The sequence below is a fragment of the Cavia porcellus genome, unplaced genomic scaffold (assembly GCF_034190915.1).
Source record: "Cavia porcellus strain 051 isolate PalLab524CR breed Dunkin Hartley unplaced genomic scaffold, mCavPor4.1 scaffold_22, whole genome shotgun sequence".
NCBI lineage: Eukaryota > Metazoa > Chordata > Mammalia > Rodentia > Caviidae > Cavia > Cavia porcellus.
In genome coordinates, this window is record NW_026947505.1 from 36,880,190 (window position 1) to 36,896,600 (window position 16,411).

Genomic DNA, 16,411 nt, shown 5'->3' on the forward strand with positions numbered 1-16,411 from the left:
TCTCTAAAGAACTCACTAAAACTAAAGAATTAAACTTTGATGCATGAAAGGATGAGAAAGCCAAATATGAACTCCTTAGGTATAAACAATGTGAGAGGGCAAAGGGCACAGAGTCATTGAGCAGAAGGCAGGACAAACTCTGTGCAGAGAACAGGTGGCCAGGAAAGATTTAGGGGACACAGAGGAGACTTCCTCTCATTGATGGAAAAGTGGACTGGCCCAATCATTTTTTTGTTGTTGTTGTTGCTTTTTTGAGATAGGGTCTTGTTGTGCTGTTTAGGGCTGGCCTTGAGCTCACTTCATAGCCCAGGCTGGTCTGAAACTTGCAATGATCCTCCTGCCTCAGCCTCCTGAGTGCTGGGATTACAGGCATTTACCACCATGCCTGGCTCATCCAATCTTGATTTCTAGAACAAGGAGGAAATACTTGCTGATGGAGTGGATGAGGCAGTGAAGACCCTGCTGATCACTGGAATGGAAAATGAAAATTCAAGAAGAAGTGAAAATAGTTCTGGATCAATCATATTAGCCATAGAAGCTAAGAGAATGTGCAGCCAAAACTGAATGAGGGAAATTTTTATTTAGGTGAGTGCAAGGTGAATTTTGTGCTGGCCAGTTGGCAGAGACTCCCCCTGACAGTGAATAGCAGCACCTGAGACTCAGAATGGACTTTTTTAAAAAATGAAGTCCAGAAACAGAGAGTCCTGTCTTTGGAGAAGCAGTGGGGTCTTGAAAAGATGGCTGAAAAAGAGACAGAAATTCAAAATGTGTTCTCTAATACATCTCAAAATGGAGATTTTAAGTCACTGGGTATTTATTTTAGTAAGAACTAATAGTAAGAGTGAGTGATGATCCCTAGACTGCTGTTTGTGTTGTAAGAAAGAGCAGCGCTGTGGAGATGAAGCCAGAAATGATTTATAACCAGAACCAGAAGTGAATCCAGCCAAGACATGGCTGCTTGTCAGTGATCAGACTGTGAGGGACACCAGCAAGGGCCAATTATCAGGTCTTTGCAGGAGAGGACTCCTCAGTCAGAGCCTCTGCATGCCCTTGAGTATTAGGTGCCAGGCAGGTACAACAGCCACCTCCAGCCTCAGCTCCAGAGCTAAGGTCAGGGTAAGCTACTGATGGCCTCTGGCTCTGGGCAGCTGCTGGTGTTATCTAGAAAGTCATCTACTTCTGTCCAGGTCCTGGTTCAGCCTCACTGATTAACGGTGTCCAAGATGCCTCATACAACCTATCCCTGAATATGGGTCATCCATCCTCTACTAATAAATTCAGTGGCATTGTCTTCTTTTTCTGTACTAGTTAAAAGCTTGCTAAAAGTATCTCCTTAGAGACATCTGAGAGGGATCCTTGGAACCCCAGGCTGGTTTATGATCATGCTCTGGATCCATCAGGGTCAGACCCCCCAGGAGCTTTCTTTGGTTCATATGTGAACCACAAGCACAATGATGGTTGGGCAATTGCAAGGCATTCTGTAGGCTACAATAGAACCTGATAAGAATCCACAGGGTAGAAGACACTCATATTCCAGCACCCAGTTGTATATAGCTTTAATTCTGGTAGCTCCCAGAAATAAATCTGTTGATCTGAATCCCTATTTCAATTCTGAGGACATAATAACAATTAGTGTTTTGGATGCTTAATGTGTGCCGGTCACTGTTCTAAGTATCTCACATATATTGATTCAACTTCCATAGGAAGCTTTTCTCATTGGAAAAATAAGAGGAGCTTGAAGGGGTAAATGTCTTATCGAAGGTCCTGCATCTTGTCAGTAGAGGAGTAAGGTGTGAGCGTAGGTAACAAGATTCCACAATCTACCAGTGTGAATTGATCAGGCAGACTTCCCTGATCTGATTGTATCAGATGCACAGTGACTGCATGTTTCTGAGAGAAAGAAGGCCCATGGGCTGCTAAAATCCAACGAGGTATCCAGGACCTCAGAAAACTGACCCTCACAGAACCTATGACTGGCTGCTAGTGGGGAGGAGGTGGCTGGAGGAAGAGGTAGGTGGTAGGTGGAGGTGGGAGGGTTTGGTGATAGTGAAGGAAAACAAGATACTCACAGCGTGATAGGGTGGGGTGATACACAGAAACCCCAGAGCCTTTGCAGCATGTAAATGCATCACCCCAAGCCTACCTGAGGGTACTGTTGTCTTGGCTGTCCTGCTCCCACTCTAAGTGTATACTAGAGACATGTTATGGGCTGGCTACCATGTGGGGTGTCAGTGAAAGAGGGGAGAAAGATGGTGCTGCTTATCCCACTCTCTCTGCACTGACCATCCCGGTGGGACCACACACTCAACACTCAGATTGTGATAAGTGGGAAGGAGAAAACGAGCACTGTCCCAGGAAACAGAATGGCCCTTGAGGCAGGGGGTATTAGTGACAGTTGTCAGGAAAAGCTTCTCTGAGGGGGTGGTGAGAGGCCAACACTTGAGAGGTGGAAAGACCAGGCATGTGGAGGTCTGTGGGAGAGCATTCCTGGGTTGAAGGGTCCAGAAAGGAAGCGTGGGGTGGGGGTGGGGGAAGATTGGCTCTTCAAGGTCAAAGACCTGGGTGTCAGATGTTCAGAGTGGAGAAAGGGATGGGGGGGGAGGAGAGAGGAGAGAGAGAGAGAGAGAGAAAGAAAGAGAGGGAAAGAGACAGGGAGAGAGAGAAAGAGAAAGAGGAGGGGGGAGAGGGGGAGAGAGAGAGAGAGAGGGAAAGAGATGGGGGAGAGAGAGAGGGAGAGAGAGAGGGAGAGAGAGAGAGAGGGAGAGAGAAAGAGAGAGAGAGAGAGAGAGAGAGAGAGAGAGAGAGAGAGAGAGAGAGAGACTGTGACTGGATTGGAAAAAAGTCAGAAAGTCAGCAAGGGTAGAACCAGGCCAGCCAAGCATCAGTACTTTCAGGGGGTTCCCTGAAACTGCTTTCTATAGGGTTATGATGGAAATTTTATAGCCCCCCCCCCCCACTTTCCACTCCCCACACTGTCTTTTGGGACACCTTGCTTCATAGGGAAGCAGGCACAGAGGATAAAGTTAGAAGGTTACTACTATTTCTCCCAAGGGATGTCAGTGTCCTAACTCAATGTTCAGGAGATGTTTTTTCCTGTCCTTCAAACACTGTCTCCATACTGATTTCCATAGTGGCTGCACCAGTCTACACTCCCACCAACAATGGATCAGTGTTCCTTTTCCCCCGCAGCCTCTCCAACATTTGTAATCATTTGATTTCTTGATGGCAGCTTTTTTTCCCGTCCTTCACTATCACCAAACCCTCCCACCTCCACCTACCACCTACCTCTTCCTCCAACCTTCTCTCCACTAGCAGACAGTTGTAGAAAAGCTTTACAGTCTCTTAAGTGTTTTTTAATTGGCCAGTAACATTTTGATGAAAAACCTTTATTGTGAATGTTGTTATTTCCAGCACATATTTCAACACTGATGTTTTACAGAAAGAGGCTACAAAACTTCTAATATGTCCAGTGAAATCTAAGTATCAGAAATACTTTATACTTACTACTCAGTCATTGGCATAAGTACAGCTAAAGTAACCAGGAACTTTAACATGGTTTACCCCTTTGGCTTGGTATTCACCTCGGTTGTATCACGAAGTACATTCAAATGTAGTGTATTATGACTCTTAAAGATTCATTATTGACCAAGCCATTACATTTCTGTACACATAAGCATGCCCCATTATATGAACCTGTACACCCATTCACCCACACAATATATTCAAAATCTCTCCTGTGTTATTATCTAAGTATCATGCTCCTCATATTAAACATTTTCATCTGGACTGAGGTTTTATGACATAATCAGCTTACAACTTTTCAATATTACATAAATATATTATACAATTTAGTGAATAATTTCAAAACTTCATAAGTAAAATTCTCTTAGAAATGTCACTGCATAGGATTTATTGGTTGTTGGAGGGAATACTGGAGTTTTATTATCTGCTCAAAGAGTCGTTTAAATTGCTCTTTCATATGATGCTTGAGGATTTAAAATTTTGAGTCATGTCTGATTAGTGTTTCTTTTTTAAAAAAAAATTTATTCAAAGAGAAAAAAGCAAAACAGAGAAAAAAGTGGAAATAATACAGAATTTAAAAAAAAATACTAAGAAATTACTAGTTGATAAATTGCATATTGTCCTCTTAGAAATAGTTGTTCAAGTTACAGAATTAAAGCATACAAAGTGGACATTCAAACAGTGAGAGTGCAAACAGTCCTGTTCAATGATCCAACAAAAACTTAGTAATATGGTTATCTATCTTAACACTTAAACATACATGCAGTTATATCCTTTAGAACATTTTCTTTTCCTCTTTTTTACAATAGCAATTACGCACTTTGGGTTTTATTACTGCTACAGTTCTTACTACTTTTTACACTACAGACACAATGTGATATTTATAAATATGTTTCTTATTTATTTCACTTATGAGGATAGTCTCAAGTTGTCTCCATTTACCTATGAAGGCCTCAAGATCATCCTTTTTATAGCTGAGTAATTTTTCATTGTATAAAAATACCACATCTTTCCACTCTGCAGTTGATGGGTATGTTGGTTGTTTCCAAGATTTAGCTATTACAAATTGTGCTGCTGTGAACCTGGGTGCACATATAGCACTGTGACATGACCTTTTCAGGTTTCTGGGAAAATACCCAGGAGGGGAATGGCTGGATTGAATGGAACTTCCAATCCGAGTCTTCTGAGAAGTATCCATGCTGATTTTTATAGTGGATGCACCAGTCTACGCTCCCACCAACAATGGATCAGTATTCTCTTTCCCCCACAGCCTCACCAACATTTGTAATCAATTGATTTCTTGATGATAGCTTTCTTTCCGGAGTGAGATGAAATATCAATGCTGTTTTAATTTGCATTTCTCCAATGACCAGTCATGGTGAACATTTCTTCATGTATTTATTTGCCATTTGTATATCTTCATCTGAGAACTATGTGTTCATCTCAGATGCCCATTTTTGGAGAGGGTCTTTGAATTTGGGGGCCTTGATGTTTTTCAATTCTTTATGTGTTCTGGATATAAGTCTTTTGTCTAAGGGGTTGTTGGCTAAAATTCTTTCTCATTCTGTGGATTTTCTTTTCACTCTGTTGGTGATTTCTTTTGAAGTGCAGAATGTTTTCAACAATATGAGACCCCAGTTGTTGATTCTTTGAAGTGTTTCCCATAATGTTCGCATTTTGTTCATGAATTCTCTGCCTACCCCTATGACTCCGAGATTTCTACCTACCTTGTCTTCCAGTAGATTTAGTGTTTCTGTTTTAATATTTATATCTTTGATCTATTTAGATTTTAGTTTTGTGCTTGGTGATATGTATGGATCTAGTTTCAAATCTGGCATGTAGAGAGCCAATTTTTCCAAAACCATTTATTACAGAGGCGATCTTTTCAGTGAACATGTTTAGCAACTTTGTCAAATATCAGGTAGCTGAGAGTCTTTGTCATGTGTTCGCATCTTTTAATCTGTTCCATTATCCTTGGGTCTATTTCTTTGCCAGTACCATGCTGATTTTATCACTGTGGCTTTGTAGTAAAGTTTCAAGTCAGGAATTGAGATGCCTCCTGCCTTGCCTTTGTTGCTCAGAATTGCCATTGCTATTCTAGTTTTTTCAGTTTCCAAATGAATTTTAGGAGTGTTTCTCTAGATCTGTGAGGTATGTTAATAGTATTTTGATTGGGATTGCACTAAATCTGTATAACAGTTTTGAAACTATGGCCATTTTCACAATGTTGGTTCTTCCTAGCAAGGAAGAGCAAGGAATATCCTTCCATTTTCTAATATCCTCTTCAATCTCCTTTTTTAGTGTATCATAATTTTCAGCATATAGGTCTTTTACATTCTTAGGTTCATTTCTATGTATTTCATTTTTTTAGATGCTATTGTGAAAGGCAATATTTCCATAATTTCTCTCTCAGTGAGTTTTTGTTTGTGTACAGAAATGCTATTGATTTTTAGCACTGACTTTGTATGAAGCTGCTGAATTTGTTTATTACCTCTATTCATCTTTTAATGGAGATTTTAGTCTTCTATTTAGAGTATCATGTCATCTGCAAATAGTGATAGTTTAATTTCTTCCTTTCCTATCTTTATTCCTTTTTTTTCCCTCTCTTGTCTGATTGCTCTGGCTAGTGTTTCCAGAACTATATTGGTTAGGAGTGGTAATAGTGGACATCCTTGTCTTGTTCCTGATTTTAGAGTGAAAGCTTTCAGTTTTCATCCACTTAGAATAATGTTGGCTGTTGGTTTGTCATAGATGGCCTTTATGAGATTGAAGTAGACACCATGTATTCTGAGTTTCTGAAGGGTTTTTATTTTTATCATGAACACGTGTTGGATTTTATCAAAAGCTTTTTCTGCATCTATTGAGATGACCATGTGATTTTTTTTTTGGCCCTGTTGATGTGGTGTATTACATTTGTTGATTTTCATATGTTAATCCATCCCTCCATTCCTGAAATCAATTCCACTTCGTTGTGATGTATAATCTTCTTGATGATTTGCTGCATTCTATTTGCCAGTATTTTATTGAGAATCTTTGCATCAATCTTCATTCGTGATATTGGCCTATAGTTCTTCTTTTTGGATGGGTCAGAGTAATACTTACATCAAAGAATGATTTACGTAGGATTGCTTCCTTTTCAATTTCATTGAAGAGTTTAAAGAATATTGGCATCAAATCTTCTCTAAATTTTTTTGTAGAATTCAACTGTGAATCCATCAGTACCTGAACTTTTCTTTGTTGATAAGTTTTTAATTACATTTTCAATTTCAGTAACTGATATTGGGTTATTCAGAATTGTTATATCTTTGTGGTTGAGCTTTGGTAGTTCATATGTTTCTAGAAATCTGTCCATTTCCTCTGTGTTTTCCACTGTATATGAGTAGAGATTTTCAAAGTAGGTATTCACGATCATTTGAATTTCCATGGGATGTGTAGTAATTTCCCCATTTTCAGTCCTTATTGTGTGAATTTGGATTTTTTCTTTCATTTTCTTTATAAGGTTAGCTAGAGGTTTGTCAATTTTGTTTATTCTCTCAAAAATCCAGCATTTTGGTCATTGATTCTTTGTATTGTTTTTTAGGTTCAATTACATTGATTTCTGCTCTAATCAAGGTTCTGGGGGGAGGTGTGGGAGCTGAAGATCAACAGCCATAGTAGGTTCAGGAGGTGGGGGGATCCCCCATGGCAGTGGTAGGATTGTGGGGCATCACAGGCTGGAGTTTCTAAGTCCTGAGGTGGGTGGCCAGGACTGTGGGGACATGGGAGGGGCCCGGTTCCTGCCTGGCTGGCACACGCTGCTGGCAGGAGTTCCTGGGTCCTGTAAGGTGGTCTTCCCAGATGTCAAGGGTCACGGGAGGGGCCTGGGTCTAGTCTGGCCCTGCACATGCCACTGGATGCAGTTCCCAGGTCCCATGTGGTCACCTGCTGGGATGGCAGGTGTCAAGGGAGGGGCCTGGATTTAGCCCAGCCTCATGTACGGCACTGGTTGGAGTTCCTGGGTCCTACAAGATCATCTGCTTGGACAGCAGGAGTCAAGGGAGGGCCCCAGATCTAGCATGGCCCTGTGCACACTGCTGGCTAGCATTCCAAGGTCCCTTGAGGTTGTCTGCTGGGACAGCGGGAGTTGCAGGAGGGGCCTGGGTCTAGCCCAGTCCTGTGTGTGCTGCTTGCTGGAGATCCTGGGTCCCTCGAGGTCATCTCTGATTAGTCTTTCTTTTGAAGATGGAAAGTGGGCAGTTTTGGGGGGGAAACTGGAAATTACTCTCAGCTTCTTACTGTGCACCTCTATGAAGGCATTGCATGTTTTTTTTCTCCCACTTCTTTTCCTAATTTTGTAGATCATGTTCAATTGTTTTCTGTTCTTATTTCATCTTTTTGCTGAGTTCTACCTCTACTTTACTCTCTTGGCTTTTAGAGTTTAACTGTTAATTTTTCTTTACTGGTTTCTAATTTTAATATTTTCTTTGGTACATTTTTATGATGTTTTATTTCTAAATTATTTAATTTTAATTGACATCTGATAAATGTACTAGTTCTTAATGTGTCTCGAAATTTTATCCACTTTTTTTTTTTTTTTTTTTTGGTACCAGGGATCGAACTCATGACTGTGTTCTTGCAAGGCAGGTGCTTATGCCACTGAGCTAAATCCCAAGCCCAGTTTTATCCACTTCTCAACACAAAACAAGATAGAGAAACATTCCCATCCCCCAAAGTTTCCTCAGATGCCTTCCAATCATTTCTCTAACACCTCCACAAGTTACTACTTCCTAATTTCTATCATCACAGACTTTTTTTTTTGCATTTTACCCAACTAGAAGCATGAATATGCTTTAAAGCATGCTTTTGGCTAATTACTGAATATATCAACTTTTTTTCCACTTTACTTGGAAAATTTCAGACTTATAAGTTGCAAAAATAAAGTAAAAAATAACTAAACATTAATGTCATACAAAATCATAATAAAATTATCAAAACTAGATACTATTAGTATTAAAAAGCAATATTAGCAACTATTACATAATCTAGTATTAGTAACTGTAAAATAATTAACAGACATTCTTGCTACCTGTCCCAAGAATATCTTTTTCTGGTTAGTGTACATTCTAAAAATTACCCAATAACATTTGGTTGTTTATCTAATTTCCTGCTGGACCACAGATTTTCAGTTTTTAACAATTATAGTTAAGTTGCAATAAACAGTTCTGTTCATGTCCTTTTGGGCAGCATTTCCCAAGGTTTTAGGCACCAGATACCAAGCTTCATGGAAGACAATTTTTTTTCTATAGATTGGAGAAAGGGGATGGCTTCAGGATGTTTCAAATAAACTAAATTTATTGCATATATTTCTATTATTACATTGTAATATATAATGAAATAACTATACAACTCTCCATAATGCAGAATCAGTGGGAATTTTGAACTTCTTTTCCTTCAACTAGATTCTCTCATCTGGGATTGATGGGACAAAGTGATACCTGAAATATTTTAATTATGTCCAATCCACTCATTAATCTCATTTTGGTTACTGTCACGGCAGAAAACCCTGTTTCACAAAGACATGACATTGGAAATGTAAGCAGGCTTTCCAGTGCTTTTGTGGCAATCTCAGAATATTCTATTTTGATTGTAATTCAGATCCTATGAAGACTTGAAGTTGTCTCAGACATACATTTAAAGTCATCATCATTTGAAGTCTCAAGTAGTTGTTCCTCTTCTAGCAAGAGCATAATCAGTTTACCCGGCTTATTCACACGTGGGTCACAGATCCATTATTTCCCAGATTTGTAGTTGGATAATAATGCTTATACTCTATTGAAAGCTAAGAAAGATGATCATGTACCAAATGGAGGAAGGAGGCTCAATCTCCTTCAAAACCTCTGCTAATGTTTGAAATATATCAAAAATCCTAATGTTTTCTCCTTGCCCCTACAATTAAGTTTAACTTTGAATTCACCCACTTTATTTGGTAGCTTGAACACAGTTGTTCTCCATTAAAGTGACAGATTGAGATCACTGAGCAGGTTACATATGTCACATGAGTAAGAAAATTTTGTGACTCATTCTGTGTCACTGAAGTGTGCTACCATTGATGACTGTTTTTCTAAAAGAAATCTATAAAGCTGCTGTTGTAACTTAAAAACTCTAGTCCGTGATCTATCTTTGGAAAGCTATGTAATTTTCTATGTATAAGAGAAAATGAATGCATTTTGTGTCTGTTTGCTCTTAGAGCTACATGGACAAATGTGGTTAAGGACATGTACTTAAATGTGGTTGATAATTTGAATCATATCCTCCAAAATGTTAGGTTCAAGAGACATTTTTTGAGTAGCCAGAATTTCTATGTAGATGATGCAATATGTAGAATCATATTTAGAAACATTTTCTTTGACCTGGGTAGTAAAACCAAACAGCTGTCTGATCATGGCAGCCATGCATATGCTGACACATTCTTGTCAGTTTCTGGGTCAGTATCAGGCTTCTTTTACTGAGTGCTTTGTAAAATCTACTGGTGAAGTTATTTTGATCTGAAATTTTCTTTGCGCCAGCGCTTTTGATGAATAATTTAGATTTCTAAGAGACCTCTTTGCGTTTTGTTTCTTCTAAATGTGGTTACTTCTGTATTTTAAAAGATTTGTCCATTTGTTGTAACTTATTGGATTTATAAAATTTTTCATAAAATTCATATTGTTCTAAGTATTGAACTCTGGTGATAATGCCTGTTTCACTCGTAGTTTTGCCAATTTGTGTATTTTCTTATTATTTTGATCACTGTAGAGATAACATCTCCATGTCTCAGAGGGGAGCATATGTGTTGACTTTATCCTCAATTCTTTTTCATTGGTATAAAGTTTCACCTAGTTACTTGAAACCAAAAAATTTATCTTATTTTTCTACCTAGTAACTTTTCTTAATAGTATCCTAAAGGACAAATCAGAAATTATTTGAAATACGAATACAGGAAGTGTTGGGACAGATTTCTTCAATATCATTGCCCTCAGAAGAATTTCCTGTAGACCAGGTAGTGCATCTAAAGATGCTTGATTCTATTGTGATTTTTTTTTTTGGTGATTTTCCCTATAGTAAGCATGTAAGATTTCTCTGGCATAATATGACCACACTATTTTCAGACCAAAGATCAAGCTTCTGCTAAAATCATCAGGTTTGTACTACAGGAGTAAGAAATATTTCCCAGACACAGAACTGCAGCCTCTTCTAGTAGACTTTACAGATCTGACCCAGCAGCAGCATACACAGGCTGCTTCTGAGGGGGAGTGTGATGCAAGCAGAGTCCCTCCAAGGTTCTTTCTGTGTGCTCTGCTCTTAGAGACCAAGTGTTGAAAATGCATGCCATTCCTCACCTAGGTAGGAGAATGTCCTCATCACGAAAGCACAGTTCAAATGAGCTTGAGGAAAATTCCTCCAGTCTAAGTGATTGATGAAAGAGGGAATGAGAAATAAGACATGGTGTGTATTCCATTTAAATGGTGCAATGTTTGAAGAAAGTGACACGTCGTTATAGTACCTTGAGAACTTTTTTTTTGACATGAATAAGTAACTTGATTTGAACCATGACATATTTAATTTCTTTGTGAAGAAATTAAAGCAACGGCTGGGTCTCACGCCACTTGTTTTTAATTTTTGCTTTCATGTTGCTGCAAAGATTTTGAGGAACTTGCATATCTTAAGAATGTGCAAAGAACAATATTTTTTAACTAATTGCTTGTAATTTGATTATATATTGCAAATGTGCTGTGATAAGATTTAAGAAAAAATATTTAAATAATATTAGAATGAAAAATAACATTAGGTTTTTTTAAAGAACACTGTATATTGAGAGTATTAAAAAGCAAGATGGAATTTCTTATACCTAGCAGGGCTTGGTGGTGCACCCTTGTACTCCCATTATTAAGGGAAGTTGAGGCAGGGAATTTGAAAGTTCAAGTCTTTCCTGGGCAATTTGGCCAGACCTTATCACAAAAAAAAGGGTCTCAGAGGGTTCCATCCCTAGAATTGCTAGAAAAAAATCTTGCATTAAGAATATTGTAAGCACACACTAAAATTATTTGTTACAATATTTAGCTTAATATACCATCAGAAAAAAAATTTGTGGTATTTCGGTTCAAACCCAGGGCCTTGCGTTGAGGGCTAAATCTCCAGCACTTTCTATTTTTTTATTTTGAGATAAAATCTTTCTAAGTTATTAAAGCTGGATTTGAGTTTTTGATCCTCTTATGTCAGCCTCCAAAATAGCTAGGATACAGGTAAATGATACCACAACAGGTCTGAAATATAATATTTTGAATGTTACTTAATTATATGCTCCAATTTTTGATTTTGAAAATATGATCATTCTATATGTTAAGTTTTATATTAGCTTGATGGTGTGAGTCTTACTGAATTGTTTCACGTACCTTGTTTCATTTTTGCATCAGCATATGATGGACAACTACACTAAATATATGCAGATGCATTTTATTTGATTAATTTTATACCTTGCTATTATTAATGCCTTTCCATAATATATTTCCCTTTCATTTTCTCTATCTTGTTATGTTCTGCTCCTTTCAGAATGCTTCTTCCATGTCTTTATTTTCTGTCTATTATTGATCTTCACTCTTCAGAATATCTGATAGGACCTTGAAAAATATGTTAAATATAGCTAACAACATCTAAGGACTTCGATCTGAAAATCTACGCAACAAGGCTTCCTGATTTTATCTCTGGAGGAACCTGTTGAGACAGAGCTGTTACTGTTTATTATGCAAATGCATTTTATAGAGCAGAAAAAATGAGGAATCTAAGAGGGAGTACTATTTTCCAAATTTCCAGATGTGCACTTCCAAAGACTAGAGAGGAAGGAGAGAAATGTACAGGTTTGCATTATGTCAAGCAGGTGCTTGCCCAATGCTGTTTTCCATCACCACAACATGGATGAGGGAGATGCCAGATAGGTCTACTTTTATCATGAAACTGGAGCTTAGAGAAGCGGACACCTATGTTTAACCTGTTAGTGTTTTGAAACACAATATGTTTCAAAAGACATATTTCTGGTAGTCACGACCAGGTTATTTACAAGAAGGACAAATAGTTACCATGTAATGCTGTACCTCCCTACCAGTACAATTAAATTCAAGTTAAACCGTTGAGTTAATCTGTATTATTTTCAAGTCAATGTTATATTATTTTTTAGACAACATCATTTTATAAAATGTGATAGTGTATGCTTCAAATATCATCAGTGTCTCAATGATTTAAAATTTGATCCACATCTAGGCTTAGAGTGCTATGGTATATCAAAAAAATCATCATTTCCTACATTTATTCATCATGGGTAAATTAATGTCGTGGATAACACATCTAAAAACAATTTCCACTGGGTGGCTTTGTATGTTACAGGAAAGATTTTAAGTATTTTGAAGATGTGATAGAACCATATTTACTGGGATACTTTTCCAACTTTATACTACTGAAGCTACAATGTTTTTGATCATAGTTTTGCTGTGTTTACTAAGGATCTTCATGGTCAGGCAACTCTGAACCCTGAGGCTGATGGCTGAGTTACATTTTCTTGATATGGGCCCAAGGCCAAGGGAAAGTTGAAGGTGGGTGAGGTACCCAGCACCGTCTGAGGATGCAGTCAGCACTTGCGATGAAGACTTTCCCTCAGCCTGAAGTCTCTGGCAAGTGTATATGCTATGTTGCAAATAAGGGAACAAAGAGATGGAGGGAGGAGGTTTCAGGGAGAGGAAGAGAAAGGAAAGTAAGAGTTGAGCTATCTTATGTACATATACCAGCTCCCCATGGTGAATGTAATCATCATGTACTGCAAACATGTGCTAATAAAAATTTAAATTTAAAAAATGTCTATGGTAGGGCTGGGGGTATAGCTCAGCAGCAAAGTGCCTACCTGGCAAGTGCAAGGTCATGAGTTCAATCCCTGGTACCCCCCCAAATGTCTATGATAAACAGTAAATACTAAGGATAATCAAAGGGTACAGGTACACACCACTCAATATGTCACATGTGCCCACATGTTTGGGAGGAGATGAGGAGCACAGCTGTTGGAAATGCAGCTTGCAGTAAGTCAGCATCCAGGTGGGATTGGACCTGAGCTTGCCTCATTCCAAACGTGGATGCTCTTTTCATCTCCTTTTTCTTTCCATTTTTCTCTTTCTGTATGCAGGTTTGAACTCCAAGTCTTCACAGTGAGCTATACATTCAGTTTGCTTCTTGTTTCCTTCTGTTTTTATTTTGAGATGCAGTCTTGCTAAACTGTTGTATTGTCCAGGCTGGTTTGAACTGATGACCCCCCTTTCACAGCTTCCCAGACTGCAGAGATTATAGGGGTTTGCCATTACTCCTAGCTAGTGGTAATGGTTTCTGATGACACCTCGCGACTTCTTCTCAGCATAAAACACCATGGTGTATGCAGAATAATTTCTAGGAGGCCACAGTATCTGAGCGTGGACCCCCACTGACTGTCCAGTGCTGGATGTGAGGCTTCACCCATCCAACACCCCGCCCCCTACATCTGTCACTCTCCTGGCCTGTTGCCTCTTGGCCTCTGGCTTAAGGGTCACTCCTGCATCTGTAGCTTCTTTAAGTGAAACGTTTATTACTTTGAGGCAAAATATGAGAATTAGAAATTCTTGACCTATGATTTGATCTTCAGAGACATTTGTTTGGGTCACAGTGTTTTTCAAAAGTGATCTGAGTTGAAATGTCTGTCTTAGGTGGTCTCCACTGATGCCTGACTCTTTCTGGTCATAGACTTTAAGACGCTATTACAAGTGAGGTAATCCATGGGGTAAGAACCCCTTAACTCAGATCACACTGTGGTCCTCTTCCTTGGTTGTAAATCCATTACCAGTTTCTCAAGGTTTTATTTTAGATGGCCTAAAAATGCAATATCAGACTTTGCCCTTTCATCCAACTTGAGAGACTTAAATTTAGTTAATTCAACTGCACTTATTGTTATGGAGGATATTTTAGTATTCATTTTGTCATAATTTTCATGTTACAGTTACCATTTTTCTTGCTTAGTAAAAGCTTTTCCTTCACCAAATTCCTCTGTGTTTGCTTTGTTTTGTCTTATATGTGGACTTCTACTGAACTGGACACTCGTATTTTGTTGTAACAGTGAATTTTTTTCACTGTGTTTCTACTTTTTGGCACATTTCTTTACACTCACACATAGCAGTTTGGCAAGTGGAGACTCCTCTGGCTCCTCAGTGAATGTTCTCCATTTTTGGGTCATCCATAGACACGGTGCCACTGACCACCAGTGTGGTCCATCTCTAGAATCACTGCAGCAGCAGGCTGATAACTTTCTCTGGCAGATAACTTAGCAGTTTTTGTGTGGATATCAAGAGGTATTTTTTTATCACTGTTTTTCAGTAACTTGTTGATAGTTGTGTAATGTTGGTTTCTAATGGATATGGAGGGCTTTTCAATATAAAGAGCACATTTAAAAAGTATAAACATGTAACCTGTAACTGCTGCCGCCGCCTCCTCCTCTTTCTCCTTCTCTCCCTCCCCCTTGCTGTCTCCCTCCCTTCCTGGCCCTGCCTGCCCACTTCTCCTCCTCCTTTCTCCAGCTGTTCTTCCTTCTTCTAACTTGCAGCTTGACCGTCTGTCCTCTTACGCAGGATCTCCTTTTGGAAGCATCCACTGAGCATTCGTTGGCTTTCCTTCGTATGTTTTTGAATATGTTTCCTTTACTTTTAATTCTTTAATTTACTATTCTTTTCAGCTTAATTTTGTTAACCTTTCTCCCAGCCCTGTCTTAATTTCTTCCACTGTGTTTTAAGCAGTTTTACTCTTCTGACCGTCCTAAGTTTCTATTTGTGGATGAATTTATATTGGTCTCAGGAATCTTTAGACCATGTACAGAGTTAAATGATAAGTTTTATGGAGAAGGAATATAGGACTTGAGCTCTAACACCTTTGGATTTTCCAAACATGACTTAACTGTATCCTTCAAGATTTTTGCATTAGAGAAAACTAAACTCCAATCTTTTAATTGATTTCAATTGGAGTTTCCTTTTTTATCTTGTAATATGTGTCTCTTACCTGATATAACATGGATATAATTTATATTACATAATTATGGATATTTACTTTATTTCTAATATCTTGGTGCAAAACATCATTGAGGAAAATAACTAAATATCTAGATGAACATATAATATGTTCATGGATTAGAAGATTTAATATTATTAAAATGTCAAGTCTCTTCAAAGTGACCTGTAAGTTAAAGCAATTCTAATAAAATCCTAGCAGTTCCTTTTTTATATTTATTGAGAAGCTAATTCTAAAATTTAAATGGAAATACAAATGACATACTATGACCAAAATAATGGTAAAAATATCTTGTATAATTTCTTTCTTTCTTTCTTTCTTTCTTTCTTTCTTTCTTGGTACCAGGAATCAAACTCATGACCTTGTGTTTGCCAGGCATGTGCTTATGGCACTGAGCTATATCTCCAGCACCATATTATATAATTTCATGACAGTATAAAATGACACAAGACAATATTATATAGTATTGGAATATAGCTAGAAAAAGATATCAATTAAATAGAAAATAAAGAAATAAAAACATACAAAAGATGATCAATTTTTGACAAAGCCATCAAGGCATTCTAACACAAGTCTCAAAAACTGGTGTTCACATAATTGGACAGCCATATGAAAGTCAAAAATCAAACTTAAAATATAGATGTTTATCACACAAAATTTAAAAAACCAACTTGAAATAAACAAAAGGTTCAAATGTCTTGATACAACTACAAAATATCTAGCTATAAATGTATAAAACTTCAGTAACACAAAAAATGTAAAACATAAAATTAAAGACCTAATCAAGAAATGGGCAAGAGAAATGAAC